The sequence below is a fragment of the Rattus norvegicus genome, chromosome 11 (assembly GCF_036323735.1).
Source record: "Rattus norvegicus strain BN/NHsdMcwi chromosome 11, GRCr8, whole genome shotgun sequence".
Lineage (NCBI taxonomy): Eukaryota > Metazoa > Chordata > Mammalia > Rodentia > Muridae > Rattus > Rattus norvegicus.
In genome coordinates, this window is record NC_086029.1 from 24,581,436 (window position 1) to 24,597,730 (window position 16,295).

General features: G+C 36.7%; 1 protein-coding gene and 1 long non-coding RNA gene across 15 annotated transcripts in view; one reads left to right on the forward strand and one right to left on the reverse strand.

The window, feature by feature from the left end:
- The window catches only part of Robo1 (roundabout guidance receptor 1), a 1,040,826-nt gene that overhangs the window by 513,567 nt on the left and 510,964 nt on the right, over positions 1-16,295 (forward strand). The window lies entirely within an intron of this gene.
- Positions 4,291-16,295, reverse strand: part of LOC102551469 (uncharacterized) — a 38,011-nt gene continuing 26,006 nt past the window's right edge. Inside the window, exons 2-4 of the long non-coding RNA XR_005491059.2 lie at positions 14,181-14,333; positions 13,665-13,861; positions 4,291-5,207 (exon numbers count right to left, since the gene is read on the reverse strand). This is a non-coding gene — a long non-coding RNA (uncharacterized LOC102551469). The remainder of the gene's footprint in view (positions 5,208-13,664; positions 13,862-14,180; positions 14,334-16,295) is intronic.

Here is a 16,295-nt window from a genome sequence, read left to right on the forward strand (position 1 = left end):
AATGTGAATGTTCCTCTTTAAGATGGGAATGTTGTAGGCCTTACCCTTTGTGCCCAATACAAGATGTTCTGTGCTCCTCATTCTGTTTGCACCTTCCTACCCCAGCAGCCTCCTTTCTGATATATGCCACATATATACTGTCCTTGTTTATTAAATGCACAATGATTCCTGCAAACAGTAAACAGTCTCCATAAAAGAACCGCTATGTCTTAGGTTGTTCCAGAGAACATAGCTAGACATGGGAGTATATCTTTTGGTCAGGTGATACGAGTGTGCCCTCTGGATGATACACCTCTGCTAACTCTTCTCTAGAAGTGTTGTTGACAAAGCACACACTGACTAGAGTGGCTGTGCCTGCAAATGAAAGAGGGTTCTGATGAGTCCAGAAGCACTAAATTCTTTGTTGTATAAATTTCTTGGACCTACAACACATGGAAACACTGAAACCCCCAAACAAACAAATAAACGAACAAAACCACTAAAACTCACACTCTCCAAAATACCAAGAGCTTATTGGCCAACACCTTGTCTTAGGTCAATAGTTATTGTAATATAATTGTAATAATATAGAACTCTTAGAAGGAGGATCCACCTGACAAGTGTTATTCCAAATTATTCTAGATTCTTTCTACACATCATATCACCGAATCCTCATAAACACCTCTGGAGAGTAGATACTATTACATTCCCAGTTTACATGTGTGAATGAAAACATTTAACATGCTAAAGGAACTTGCTTGAATCACATGCCTAATAAATCCAAGCTTAAATTCACAGAGGCTCTCTGACATTTGAATCAATGTTCTGACCATGATTTGAAGATAAGACTAATTCATTGCATTTTCACTGTGTCGTTTTATAACTAATCTGGAGAAGTTTCCTCAAAATGGTAATCCTCATTATGGGCGTTATGAAGATCGAGATCATTAGAATTCAGACAAGAGAACAGAGCCTTAGGTTTAAAGATCAAGTTCTAGCCCATGGATGCATGCAATGTAGTTCTAATCATCTAAATTCTGTGCTATATTATAATGTGATCTCATATTTTCTGAAATAATGTCAAGAAGCCAGAGTGACCTCATTATTAAAGAATTGTCCAAAATTTTAAATTTAAAAAATTAATGATACAAGCTTTGAATGCTTTGTGTGCTTTAGACATTGCTTTTACATTGATTCATATACCTTCAAACAATTTTAATCATGGATAATCAATAAAATCAACAATACTATAAGGAGCAGAAAATGAAATGACTGGTCATCGTTACTTCTTTTAGAGCAGGATTAGAAAGCAAATTATTATTTAGTGCACTGGAGACTTAAAATTCTATAGGGTCACCTCAAGCGGTATGAATGCCATTTTCATGGGTTTATAAATCTAAGAAATCTTTCAACTAACAATTACCATTGACGTTAGTACTGCAAATGCATTAGTGAACATATGATGCTAAAGTAAAAGCCTTCCACTGACAGCTTACATCCAAGTGGGAAAATTTCAAGTTTTGTATTTTATTACTGAAATATGTATTACTCACAATGTCTAAAATTACATAAAATATATTTTCCTAAGTGCTAGGAATAATTTAATGGAAATTAAAATTACAACTCTTGGTAAATGAGGAATAGTGAGCATTTAGTTTCTGAAATAGCACATAAGCAAACAGCCGTACAAAACTCAAAAGCAAGACAGCAGAGATTTCCACCTTTTACTTCTTTATCCAGCATCAGACTAAGAAGGGGGTCTACATGAATGACATAAACTAATTTGTTGTGTACCTATGATCACTGTCTTCTGAATTTACCCTGAGTAAATTTATATATATATATATATATGTATATATATATATATATATTTATATCAGTCAGCTCTTCAATGAAACAAGAGCAGCAGAAGATGCACAGTAAAAGATCTGATTGTGGGAGCTGCTTAGGGATGTCTGAAGTCTGTCTGGCATCAGGAGGAGTCTGCTGAAACCAGAACCAGATGTGCTCAAATAGAAATTCTTGTGAAAGCATGAATCAGAACAGCTGTGCTCAAATACAGATTCCTCCAGAGAGCTTTCACCCCTATTTATAAAGCCTTGAAATGAATGGAATCAAACTCGTTCAGATTATCTGGATCAATTGCCCTTAAGTGAAGGCAATTGATCATCAGCCTTAATCATAACTTAGTGAGTTTTCACAGTCCTGAGACCAGTGTTTGCTGTATATCCAGAGACAGTGGCTTTCCCAAGTGATAAACAAAAATAATCGTCATAGCAAGTTGCTTGATATGTGTATCTGACCTGGCTTCATGTTGTTTTATTATATGCACCTCAACTATGTAAACAATTTCTTTGGAATGAAACTTGAAATTTTACAAATGATAGATCCAAAAATTATGGTATTCTTTGGAACTCAGGGGAACCTACATATAATCTACACCTGTCCGTTATCAGAGTAGAATCGAGGATGATGTTTTATCATGTATTTACTTCAGTTTTAATTTCTTTATGTTTTGTCCTTCTGGGGAAAGAGGGAGTGAAATCAGATATGTCTCTGTAGACCTCTGGAAGAACTACACCTTTCACGCAGACATAAAAGATTAATCTTTGGAAGGATTGCAACAGACCACTACTAGAATACACACTACTTGAAGGAACACTATAAAAAAGAAAATTGTAAATAGCAAAGTGTAGTAGTTCCAGCTATTACAACAACGCATGCAGAGTACGTTGTCCATCCATACCGTGAATACAGGAGTAGTGGGTGAGAAGAGAAACACTGTGTACTAGTCAAATTATAGAGTAAGGCAATTGATTTTTTGTCACCCCGTCATAAAGTGGGACTCCTGATGTTAGAGGACACAAACTTCTGTCCTAAATGACACACAAATACGTGTGCCTCTGATGGATTTCCTGTTAAAGAAACCCCACTGTGTATTTTTTTTTACCTCAAATTGGCCCTGGGATGATTACTGCCTGACATGGTCTGTAGGAGTCTGATGCTATGTAGAGACGCTTTTGTGGAAATTCTTGAAGGGTTTCACTTCCATTCCTATTAGTAGTTTTTTCTTTAGTAATGCACACTCTGTACTCCTGATGACTCATTTGTTCTTTGTTTCATTTATCCCACCATAGATCATTTTAAACATAAATTTTAGCATAATACAGTGGGGTCAATGGAAGAATTCATCACAGTCTGTTCCTTGAAGCATCGTGTTAGTATTCCTTCCATGGCAGAGCTGGATCTCAAGGAGCAATTCTACAAAACAATCAACAGTGTCCACAGCAGGCTAATGTCATGGGCAAACACCAAAACCTGTGCCTCGAAAGTCAATGAGTGCTGAACCTTTCAATGAATATCACTATGGACTTGAGGTCCAGAAATGGGAACTATTTTAAAGAAGCATAAAACATAAACAGGGTAACAATGAGGAAAAACTAGATAGTCTGTGTTGATAAAGTGTAAAATTATAAAGTTGATAGGAAAGCAGGAAGGTTATCCTTCAAAAAAACTAAATATAAAATTATCACGTGTTCATCTTTTAGGTACAAGCACTGAACAGTCCAGAGATATATCCTAAAAAGATAATTTTCATTTTTATTGTTTATAAATTTCATAAACATATGCATGTTTTGATTAAATCCATCCCCTATTCTCACCATTTAGGGTAAATTTACAAAATCATGAGTATCCTCTCAGGAGCCAGATCCCTGAGGAAAACTGACTCTCTCTCTCCCTGCAGCCATCTACTGTCAGTAAATAGCTCAACTAGGAATGCAACCTCATAAGCTATATTTATTTCCTCACAGAGGCTAGGATTTGGGGTGGCTTTGTCATGGGCTGGTCTTTTGCGTGAGATCACAGATGGTTAGAGTTCATAGGTATAATGGCAATGTCATGTCCAGCAAAGACTACAGATATCCACAACTGCTAGTGGGAGAAGGGCAGTGCAGTTCTCAGAGTCCAAGACTGAGAGTGATAAGTAGTTCAGGCTCAGAGCCCAAGCCCACTCCTAACTACACGAATTGAATGAGCGCATTCATTCTGAATAGTGTTTCAAACTATGTAAGAAACACAGAAAAGTATGGTATATGCCTAAATGCAAGAATAATCAACTTTCTGTAGAGAAGATTCCAACCAGGAATTTATGACCTTCTTGTTTCACTTTCAGAAACTGTTTTCTCTTTTTCTTACAAAACCTTTGGTCTAAATGTAGAGATTGTTTTGGTAAAAAACCACGCAGTGAACTTCTGTCACAAATGTGAAGGCCAGTTCATGTTTAGGTTTCTTGTTTAGGTTTTAGTACAAAGGCAATTAATTATGTGCTTAAGAAAATAATTTATTACCGAGATTGTTCATTCAGAGTTAGAACAGAAATTTAACTTGTTTCAGCAAATCGATGGATTTATTTTTCTCAAAAGAATAATAACAGTATTTTGACACTGTAGTAGGGACCCAGCAGTGGCAGTCACAGGGAAGTCTGCTTTGTACATTAATACCGGCTTGGGGACTTGGCAGGCATCTCTGGTCAAGGAATATAACCACCCAATCATCCTCTGCCATTTGTTAAATCTGCATAATTAAAGTCCAATTATACATGGTATTGTCTTACAGCAAGATCCTCAGCTGGCTTTCCCTTATTAAGGTTTCATGCCACTTTCCCATTTGAACCAAATACAGTTCTGTCATTCTAATGAGGAGGTTAAAGGCGAGTCACATCTATCAGTGTGTTATGTGATCATCAAACTTGGGGAAGGATCTCAAGAGTAAAGTATATTTAGCAGATACTGACGTTGATGTACTATACATGTGCAGTTAGAATGACAGAATAACACATTATGTCACCTATGAGGAAAAGATGTGTTTAGATGTGAGGTTTATATGTGTGTTGTGCAAATGGCTTTTAATTAAAATCGTGAGGTTGTTAGTTTGTTATCGGCGAGTGCTCTTAATTTTCCTTCTTTGAAGAATCTATTGTGGGGATCATTCTAGCACTTCTCACTGTTCAACCTATCAGGTCTTAGTGTGGTCATAGGAAGGCTCAGAACACAACAGCTTATCTAGACAGCCCTTTGCACAACATATCAGAACAGTCGTTTGTGTGACGCTCTGATCAAAGACAGGCTTGGATATCAAATTGAAACTTTAAAAGCTCCGATTCCACTCTGTTGGTCATTTGAGTCAGGCAGTAGTTCTCTTTACAACGTTGTTCTCCACAACATCTTCTGAAATGGAAAGGAATCCAATTACACTCTCAGTACCATCCTGCTTCTGAACATTCCACCAGAGAATAGAATCATGGTATAGTGAAATTCAGGAGATAATATTATTTGACTTCAAATGAAAATCTTTGAAATGCTTGAAATTTTTTATTTTAAATGTATATTTTAAAGAAAGTCTCACTCAATAAGTAAGTATGGATATACCACAAGAACTTAATAAACTATATTAATGTTTGTTTATTTTTATGTATTTTCCTTTAGAATTTTAAAAGTATACACATAAGAACTTTAGTAACATGAACACTTGAGCATGCTTTCTATATAGTAAAATATACAAGAATGCCACTGTATCTTGAAATCTTTCCATATGTCTTTATTTTCCTTCTCAAGCATATGTAGCCACTGAAGTAGACTTAGCATTGAATTGAATCCATTCAGATTCAACTGAGCAAGAAAGATTTTCTCTCTTCCAGTAAAAGCTCCACTGTGCTTCCTGGGCTTTGTTAGCAACCTACCCATCTGTAAATTATTCACTGTGGCCAGGGAGTGAAAATCTGATAGCTAGACCTGAATGAAATGTCCAACGAGGGACATAGAAACACAAAAGTCATTATAATGACTAGGAAGAATAGATGTGGTACAAACTGATAGCTTAGGAGTAATTTTCATAACTCATTTTAAAGTCTTTCATAACTCATTTAAAGCCAGAGGTTAGCATAAGAGATATTGACTTGCAAGTTGGCAATCGGTCCAGTAATAAATCTAATAGTAGGTTAGTAGATTTGATTGCTTCTACATCCGGAATTTCTTAGCACCAAGCACTAAATGGGAATTCTCTTCTACTATTGGATCTGAATTGAAGCATCTTTTGATATTGCTGATAAGAAGAGTTGATCTTAATGCCTGAGTTCCTCGTGTACATCCTTATCCTGGCTAATAATAATTGCACAGTCTACTGTATCGTTTACCTGGTGCTACAAAATTCATTCAACAGACCACTCTAACTGGGGGAACTCTAAGATTTGAAATCACCCCAGTGGTAATGTACCCATTTGGTATAAAACACATAATTCATAATTTTGATAACAAGTTATAAAATGTAATAAGTAAGTTAGAGGTTATAGAGGGCAAAAGTCGACAGAAAGCCACATACATTATCTTCAAATACAAAATCAAGGACTTTGGTCAATCCTCTACTTAGTTCTTCTTAACCGTGCCACATTTTTTTGAGCAATTTTGGATATTATTGATTTTTTTAAATTATTTTTATGCACTTCAACTCCAATTTAGTCATGCATGTTTTTCTTCATTCCTTGCTGATTTGGCAAATAATGTATATTTAATAACTCTATATTTTATAAAAGAGAACATATCAAAAAATGTTTATATCAGAGGTTACTTTCTAAATAATGTACAGAACCCAAAAAGGCAGCTTTAAATTTAAAATTCCAGAAGGAATTATTATTTATTAGCAAATATAGTCAGCAAGCCTTCTCAGTGAACAGTATTATCAATGGATGGGTGAGTTTTTGCAAACAGATCAAAGCATGGTATAGAGGGACTGCACAGGACAACAAATGTATTTGTCGTAGGGAAAAGGTAAGAGTTCCCACATGCTAAAGTGAGGCTCTTTAGTGTCCAGAAAAAGTAAAGGTTTACTTTTCTTTTCATATTTTTCTTTACATCAAAATGAATTTCTTGAGGAACCAAATGTAGTCTTAGTAAAAGTGAACTATTTCAAATAGCAGAGAATATTTAATAAGTGGGGTTATATTTCTGAGAAACACAAAAAACCACAAGGTATCAGAAGAAGTTACTAAATGTGTGAAAATATAAATGAATTTTATACAAAAAATGGGTTAAGAAAATATAACCCTCAGATACAAAAAATATTTTAACGTATATTACATATAATGTTGATATTTGTTACATAATATATGTGAATATTAAGACATCATATAATATGTTTTATAACTGGTTGATACACACATATAAATAAGTTTAAAATTAAAAAATTCAGTGGGAGCGATTAACCAACTTCATAACAGGAAAATTCATAGGAAAATTGATTAAGTTCTCTTATGGTCTAAAACTACATCATCAATGCCACTCAATTTTTTTCTTGATATTGGGAGGGAAATGTCTTATTGGTGCTGAGAGATATGTCTTAAAGTTTTTATTGAAATAAGTCTATATATGCCATTCACTATAAATTAAACTGTAAGAAGTACTCATATAACTGAAAACTACTAATGCTCTAAGATGCTTACAGTAGCATTGTGTGTTAACTGGAAATAAGAATTCATTTAATAGAATAGTAGAGTGCACAGTGGGCCAATATAACAAGACATACGGTAAATATGGGAGATCCTACAGCCATGATCTGTACTGACAGAACTTAAATGAGAAAAGAAAAGAAAAAATTGTGAAAGACTGCTTGCCTATACTTTCTGGCTTTCCAAAGTAAATGAGCTTTGGGGATTTTAGAGAAAATTCTCAAGCAAGTAACAAGAACTATATTTGTGCCTACCTAGATTTTTTTTCTAAATTATTTTGACTGTTTTTTTTTTAAGTTTTACTACAGGCATGTATTACTTTTGTCAAATTAGAACAACTTCTTGAAAGTCATTCTTGGAAGAAGAATCCTTCCATTGTTCTTCAAAATACTTGGCTGAAAGACTACTCTTAGTTCCGTCTTAAACGTCCCTCTCAATAATTTAACCGTGTGGTGAGGAGTTGATACTGGATTTTAAATGTGGATGCCACAGCTGCTTGAAGTGTGTGAGCACTTGAGCTGTTTCCCTTCCCCTACTCCCTTAGAAGGATCAGTGGCCTGAGCTGAGTTCAGCAAACAACACCGCACAGGCTCATTACCGAATGCTCAGTTGGCTTCTAAACAAGGATCTGTGCCTGGTGTGCCAGCATCCACCTCTGCTTCAGCTCTCACTGCTCATCAATAAACCATTATGCACTGCACACAGCCCTGTGCCTTGGAGGCAGCCTGTCAGTGATGGCGGACAATAAAAAATTATATGTGTTCACTGAATCACTGCAGGAACAAAGCTCAAAGCTCAAAAAAAAAAATCCCCCGAAGAGCTATCCCCAATTTAAAAACAACAGCAGTAAGGAGAGAGAGAGACAGAGACAGAGACAGAGACAGAGACACAGAGACAAACAGACAGAGACACAAAGACAGACAGAGATAGAGATTGGGGATGGGGGTGTGAAGTCAGCACCACATGTAAATTTTTTTTAAAAAATCAATTATGTAAACAAATTTAAATGACGTTAATGACCACGAGTCTTAGGTGTCCATGTGCTGTTTGCTGCATTTCACAACTTCATGAATGCAAATTTGACAGCACATTATAAATTGCCTTTGAATAAATCCACAAGGTGTTGTTTTCTGTGTCTAAGGTCACAATCGTCTTTCCACCATAACTATGTAGCTGTTAAGGGATTCTGAAGCTTCTAAAGGAGGAAGTGTTTTCCCCAACAATGGTTGTTTAGAGACTCCTACACTCTAGTTTTCTTGTTGACCAAGAAACTCGAATATGATTATGGACTTAATTTTACTTGCCATTAAAATTTAGGAATTATGTAGTTATTGGCTAATTTATTATTATAGGCCAATGTGAAGAGACTTCTGCTATGTTTTGTTATTATATCATGGTATCTACACTACCAGTTCACAACCTGCGGCTCTTGATCCCTTTGGATGTCGAATGACCCTTTTACAGAGATCACGTAAGACCATCAAAAGAAAACACACAAAGATTTATATAATTCATAACAGTAGCAAAATTACAGTTATGAAGTACCAACAAAAATAATTTTATGATTGTGGGTCACCACAACATGAGCACTGTATTTAAAGGTCAAAGCATTAGGAAGGGTGAGAACCACTGGTCTACACTATCCCTAAAGAATTGCTCTAAATGCAATTAGAAAATATTTTCTGAGACTGAAGACGTGTCTTAGAGGTTAAGATCTCTGCCGCTCTTCTAGAAGACCTGGGTTCTGTTCCCAGGAGCACATGGCTGCCCACAGTCTTCTATGACCACTTCATGGAATCCAGCTTCCTCTTATGACCTCTGTGAGTGCTCAGTGGCCCAGAAATACATCAGTCAAGTCACTTGACTTAGTGTTTCTATTGCTGCAATGAAGCACCATGACCAAAAAGCAAGTTGGGAAGGAAAGGATTTACTTGGCTTATCCTTCCGGGTCATAGCCCATCATTGAAGGAAGTCAGGGCAGGAACTCAGGCAGGACTGGAACCTGGAGGCAGGACCTGATGCAGAGGCTATGGAAGGGTGCTGGTTGCTGCTTTGCTTCACATGGCTTGCTCAGCCTGCTTTCTTATAGAACGCAGGACAACCATTCCAGGAAGGGCATCACCCACAACGGGCTGGGCTCTCCCTCATTGATCACTAATTGAAGGGTTTTTTCTCAATTTGTGGGCTTGACTCAAATGACTCTAGCTTCTGTCAAATGGACACTCAAAACTAGCCAGGACACTACCCATACACATATAATAAAATTTTAGAATTTTAGATGCTTTCTCGTTTCATGTGTGAATGGTCTACCCTATGGCTAAATCAACTTGCTGTCAGATATAGATTCAATTTAGATATTCATGAATATTTACATGTGGGCTTTCCTGTATGAGAATGATATGCATATGTATTTGTGCATACCCAGGCCTGAGGTTGGTGCTGAATGTCTTCCTCAGTTTCCCCTCTCCTTTATATACTGACACAGAGCACCGCACTCTTTCAGCTACTGTAGATAGCCACTATATCCTGAGGATGTGCGCTAGGAACAATAAGCAGCCAAAATGAATGCCTATTTTCTGTGTGAGTACTGAGGATCTGAACTCTGATCTTTGAGTGGCAAGCAGTTTATCCACTGAACCATCTTACCTTGCCTAATTCTCTTTAAGATTAGACATTTCAGGGGTTGGGGATTTAGCTCAGTGGTAGAGCGCTTGCCTAGGAAGCGCAAGGCCCTGGGTTCGGTCCCCAGCTCCAAAAAAAAAGAACCAAAAAAAAAAAAAGATTAGACATTTCAAATAATACTGTCTTTTATTTTATATATCCGATCAGCATTGCAGGCAACAATGTGAAAGATTAAAGAAATTTCTGAACTTAGAGAATTCATTTAATAATCAGTATATATTTACCTTATCATGACTTAGAACATGTGTGATTCTACAGTATATAGAAGGCTGTATATTGATGGGAAATACAAAGGATTCCCTGTTATATTCAGAAAACAAGTTAGTTAGAGCTGAGCCTGAAATAGGATTTCCACCAGTGGCAGAAGTTGAAAGGCATTTTAAGGGAAATCTGAATTTGGCTCACATTAAGGGTCTTCAGCAGTCAGTGGACGAATGGGAAGGTTCCTGGGAACTAGCGATTGAAACCTTTTCAGACTTTCCTAAAACTTCATGCTAACTTAGCAAACATTCAGAACCGTAAGCTGAGTAGAGAGCTGTTTGGTGAGTTCTTGGTACTAAGAGCCAATGATTGAATGATTTGGGCTCCGAGGGTTAGAGGTAAGGGGGAAACTTGACTTCATTCATGGCTATAAAATCAATTTTATTTTCTGAAGCTGCCTTTGTAGGGTGATTTGGCTAACTCTTGGGATTCTGGTTCAAGTTTTGATTCTACCACTTTCTTACCATGTAAACTTGATAGGTCTCTAACCTCATGGAGACTATGGCCCGTCTTTCATAAACCTGAGTCACATCTGGTCCTGACTTTTACGGCTGTTAGGGGTCGATGAAATAGTGCCCAGTGCTACGGCAGCTCTCAGCACAAGCATTGTGTACACCGCTGCAAAAGTGAGACTTGGCTCTCTTAGAATTACTGGCCCTTGGGAAACACAAAATACCAGGCTCCATCTTATATATACATCCCATTTTTACAAGATATTTGAGTCACTGAATACTTGAAGGCAATAAAAAAAGTTTCCTTTTCACACATCAGCATACTTGACTTTTAAGATTTTTGTATTTATTTTCACTCAGTTTACTTTTAATATGAAAGTACAAGTCACTCAAGAGAGAAGTAGTCATTTTCCCTCCCAAGTACCTGCATGAACTCTCACACATGCTTCTCATCCCTCCCTCTTCAAAAGGTGTCCTATTTTCTTTGTAGAAGGGGACCTAGCAAGCTATAAAGCAAGCCGTAACAAAATGGACCTTTAAAACTCTGCCTTCTGTGATGTCCACAGTGACCTGTTGCCCTTGGTGATGAAGAAGTGTGTATCGTCTTCTGTCTTTGTTTGTGAACCACATGCATCGTGGTCAGTGGAGGCCAATATGTCCTTTGAAAGGCACTCATGTGCACGCCCAAGCAGAGCTGTCCTGAAGTCTATTTTCAGAACAGCTGTCACATAATGCACTGGCAGAAAACAGTGAACAAATGAAAAGAGAGGGGTGTTTTTATGATTCTTGCCTGCTTTATTGCTAGAAAAAAAAAGCTGCTGATAAATATCAATTGTATTGGTAAACAAATCTCAGCCTTCACAGCAATGCTCAAGGGGTTGAAAGCTTAATTTCAAAAGAGTTAAATAGAACATGATTCCTAAATGTTATTTGGCCTATATGCGGAATTGATAAAAATGGTTAAGGCTCACTCTTTCCATTTTTATTCTTTCTGCAAGATTCAATGGAAACTGAGGTTCACTAGGAAAAACTAAAATGAAAAAAAAAAATGTCCGGGGGAATTAATCCTAAAGCTCAAAGAGGCTGCTTTCCTCATCAAGGGGCAACATTTTAAGAATTCATGAATTCCCTTTTACTTATTCATTTGCAAAGGTTAAATGTGAGTTGCTTTGTGCAACACTTTGTGCATTGATCAGTCTCAAGTGGCTGTGTTGACAGATCTCATCCCCCTCAACATCAACAACAACAAAAAAGTTAAGTCTACCACAAGGATGCTAGCTGTATTTAATCTGAATATTTTTTAAAAAGGATGTATCTGAAACCCCTTTTCAAATGTAAAATCCCACTTCATCGACTATCGCTCTTGCAGAGTCCTAAGACCAGGCTCTGAGACGATGGGACCAGTTGAGGGAATGAGCATTAAGTAAGTTCATCAAGATGTGAATGTCATGGCTTTGCAGTCTAGACCAGGTTTTCTTGCTTTCAAAAAACACTCAGCAAACACTCACTTCATTGCATTGGTCTGAAGTTTTAAAGATATAAACAGGCCAAAAAAAAGTCTTAATACCACAATAATGACAGACACTGCTAAATTCTGTGAAGAACATAAAATAAGAAATGACAAGTGGGTGGCACTGAATAGTGGCATGTAGGGATAGTGTGGCCAGAGAGCATATGTTCTATTACATATTTATAACCATTGCAACTGCTTCTGATGGAGCAAAATCAACAAAGTCACTACTGCCATACATATATAGATTTTTTTTTACGACAAAGTATCATGAAACTTTGGTTAAAACCTGGCTTAACATACTTTTGTTGTATATTATTTACATATAAAAATAAAATGTGTAATTTTTTGTATTGAAGTTTTATGGACATAGAGCAGAAACCTGCTTACACAGATGAGCGTATTTTAAGAGAAACTAAATTTATCTGTTGGATAGTTCTTTTTCTCATCAGTCTATACTAAGCCTTTAGACCAACATGTTCATTATCACTTAGCCATCTTCTCTCTCCAATCTCGGCTACAAACATAAGCTCTGGATTCCAAAAGCAAGAGCTAAAATTAAAGATTTGCTGAGTAATGGCCGTGCAGGCTTGGGCAAGTCAACCTGTCCTCGTGGCAGCTGATACATTCTTTTACATTCAGTTTTTAAGAAAGCGTGGGGCATGGCTAAGGTTGTCATTCAACTTGCTCAGACGCTCAGAATGAGCAGTAAGTAGAATGGCTGCTTTTGTGGCTGTCGGTAGTGTGGAGGACTTTTGTCTACAGAGACCTCCTTTTCTGCTTCCTATGAAGGTAAAATGGCAGCGCATGACACTTAATACATTGTGGGACTGCTGAATAGAAAGAAGCCTTCAGTTCTAACTCATCTGAGCTTCGCCCTCCAAAACTGTCAAGTGTCACTTATAAGAACATCCTTCATCATCCCACTCCCACCTTCAACGCACCCATCTGTTCTCTACATGACAATCGCTCTAGTGTTTTAAGAACACAAGTTGGACCCTGTCCCACTCAACATCCTCCAAAACCTATCTGGTACAATACTCTCTAAGCCTTGCCATACTTGATTTTTTTTTCTTCTCTTTTCAAAATTTGGCTTTTGTGTTTCGTGGCTGACATGAATATGAACATCTAGGTCTGTTGCCTACCTATGAGCCTTTGTACACATTGGATCGTCTGCCAAAATACTCCAACGGGTGACTCCTCACTCTTCAGACTTTAGAAATACCCCTCCCCCTCTATCGGTCCTAGAAACTGAACAGGCAAGTGCTGTACCACTGACCTATATACCAAGCAATCTTTAGGCCGTTCGAGACAGAGTTTTACTGAAGCTGGCCTTGAGCTCAATCTTTAGTCAGACAAGCCTTGAGGTTAGGATTCTTCCTGCCTCGGTCTCCTGATAGCTTCTCCTTATGGACAAGCACCACAGGCCCAAATTGTTTTATTTTTTTCTGCAACATTTTCCTCTAATCAAGTGGCCTGTGGGAAGAAAAACATAAAAGTTGGTTAAATAAATAAACATATGAGTGAATGATTGTTTCATGTTATAGACATATGAACATGCTTTCTCTTGTGTTTAAAATATAAACAATGAAAATGTGCTTTTCCTTTCCCAGTTCTTTTTAAAATGCTGGCATTTCTATGTTAAGGCGTAAGTGATATGTCAGACGAATACAGAAATCCCTGCTTCACTAGACCACTCGTCTGTCCACACACTTGACCTCCCTCATCTTCACTTCCTTTCTTCTTCTTTTTCTTTCCTGAGCATCTTTACAATTCTGATGGAGATAAATCTCACCTGTGCTCTTTCACATCAACTTGGCCTCTGTCTTGTTTCATACCCCATGTTGGAAGTGATGAGATCTTCGTCAAGGAGAATGTAGGGTTATGATTCTAAATATTGCTGACTTTTTCCTTCAGATTTATATGCATGCTACCACTTAGCCAGTGCCTAAAATATATTAAAAATTCAATATTTTGTCACAATTAGAAGACATCAAAGCAACTAATGAAAATAAATCAATTTAGATGCATAGTAGGCTAACCCAACTAGCATAATAAAAAATTTCAAAGACTGAAATTTCAGATTAAGCAATTTTCTCCAAGAGCAATCATCCAGATTGGCCTAACATGCATCATTTCTATATATTAATGGCACACAAATCATATTCCTAAAACAACAGACTCAGTAGTTTCAGTGAGAAAAAGACAGTGTTAAAATTCATTGCTTCCCCTACAAATCCATACTTCTCATTGACTTTTTCAATTTCTCCTTCATTTTCACATATGTACATACATTTATATTGATATATATATATATCATCTATCTATCTCTTTATTAAGAGTAACTGCAGAGAATTGAGGGGCTCCTTCTCTTTCTATTTACTAATTTAAGGAAGAATTAGGGATTTCCTCAATTTAAAAATTTAAAATTTAAAATTTCTCTTTGAAATACTAATTTGTATAAACAATGCCAGTTTTGTGTTGATGCTGAAACAACATATCCCAGGAAAACAGCTATGCAAACCCCAGCAGGTCATCGTCTATGACATCTGTGTCCAGGGTCAGGGTAGGGATTGGCTGCTCTGAGATTTCCTGAAGGCTTAGTGTTGTAAGCACTGTCTGAATCAGAATTTCAGCATGCTGTGGCCACCTTAACATATTACAAGCCTTCATTTATGGAAAGAAATGTTATAACATCTCTTATAAAAGAAAAATTAGGACCTTTTTACTCCTTTAGATTTATTAAATGTGGTTCTTATCTAGAAATTCATAAGTATTAATTTGGAAACTAAGTAGATATCAAAAATTGTCTGACCCATACTCTTGCTTCAGTCACTTGACCTCTGCATTCTAGGGAAAATTCCATTGACCCAGTCATTGCTATTTCATCGTTAGGATCCATTCTTTTCCCTTTTCTTTTCTTTTCTTTTTTCTTTTTGACCCTTTCTGATAACCAAATCTAAAATAAATTATTTATGATAGTGACCTAGAGATATCACTAAATATCAAGATCTTACTGTAAAGCAGTAAGAGACATTAGCAATAAACTAAGCAAAAATCAAGCCTATGTAAAACATTGCATTCTTGATTTTTCACATGCAAATTCGATGACTCAGGTGGTTCAGTTGTCATCAGTTTCTGCATGGGCACAGTGAGGATCAGAAGTAGATTAAGATAGGAAACAGCAGAATTAGCATGTGTAGGAAGCAAATTGTTCTGAGTTCTCTCATCTAAACTACATTCCAGACGAAAAGTCTGAAGGATAAGAAAAAAATCTTTCTAAACTTGACAATTTATAGAAAAAAATATTTTATGCATGGTTCATTTTGCTTTGAACGCAGAGGAAAATCATGGGAAGATAAATGGAAATTGATTTTTTACACCACATTCAAAGAGTTTCAAGTTTATCCTAAAATAAAATGAATTTTCTGAGAAGCCCACAGACCTAAATTTGATATATGTGCTAAGGTCATATGATGTTTTCTTCTATCATTTCTGTCAAGCTCTTTCCACCAACCATCTCCATATCCTCTAACTGATGAGTCCTACAGAATCATAGGAAACTATCCATTCTCAATCGTACCTAAGTTACATGTTGGAGCTCATTTATGGTATCTGCTAATTGTTTCAGTAATGAAATTCATAAAATATATGTATTACCCATCTTTACAACAGTATACGAGACACTATCAGAAAGATAAGGGAATTAAAGCTAAGGGATGGAAACCCCTTTCACATGAACTCAAGGAGGGAAAGATTAACATTCCCTATGTATTCAAATAAATGTATGCAAAGCAAGGTCAGTTTCTGAAAGAGACTTTAAAATTGAACCGAAAGATATGAGGAAAAGAAGGATGTATCATCTTTGCAAAGGTCAGACAGGAGTGTCAGAAAGGATCTGGGTAAAGCA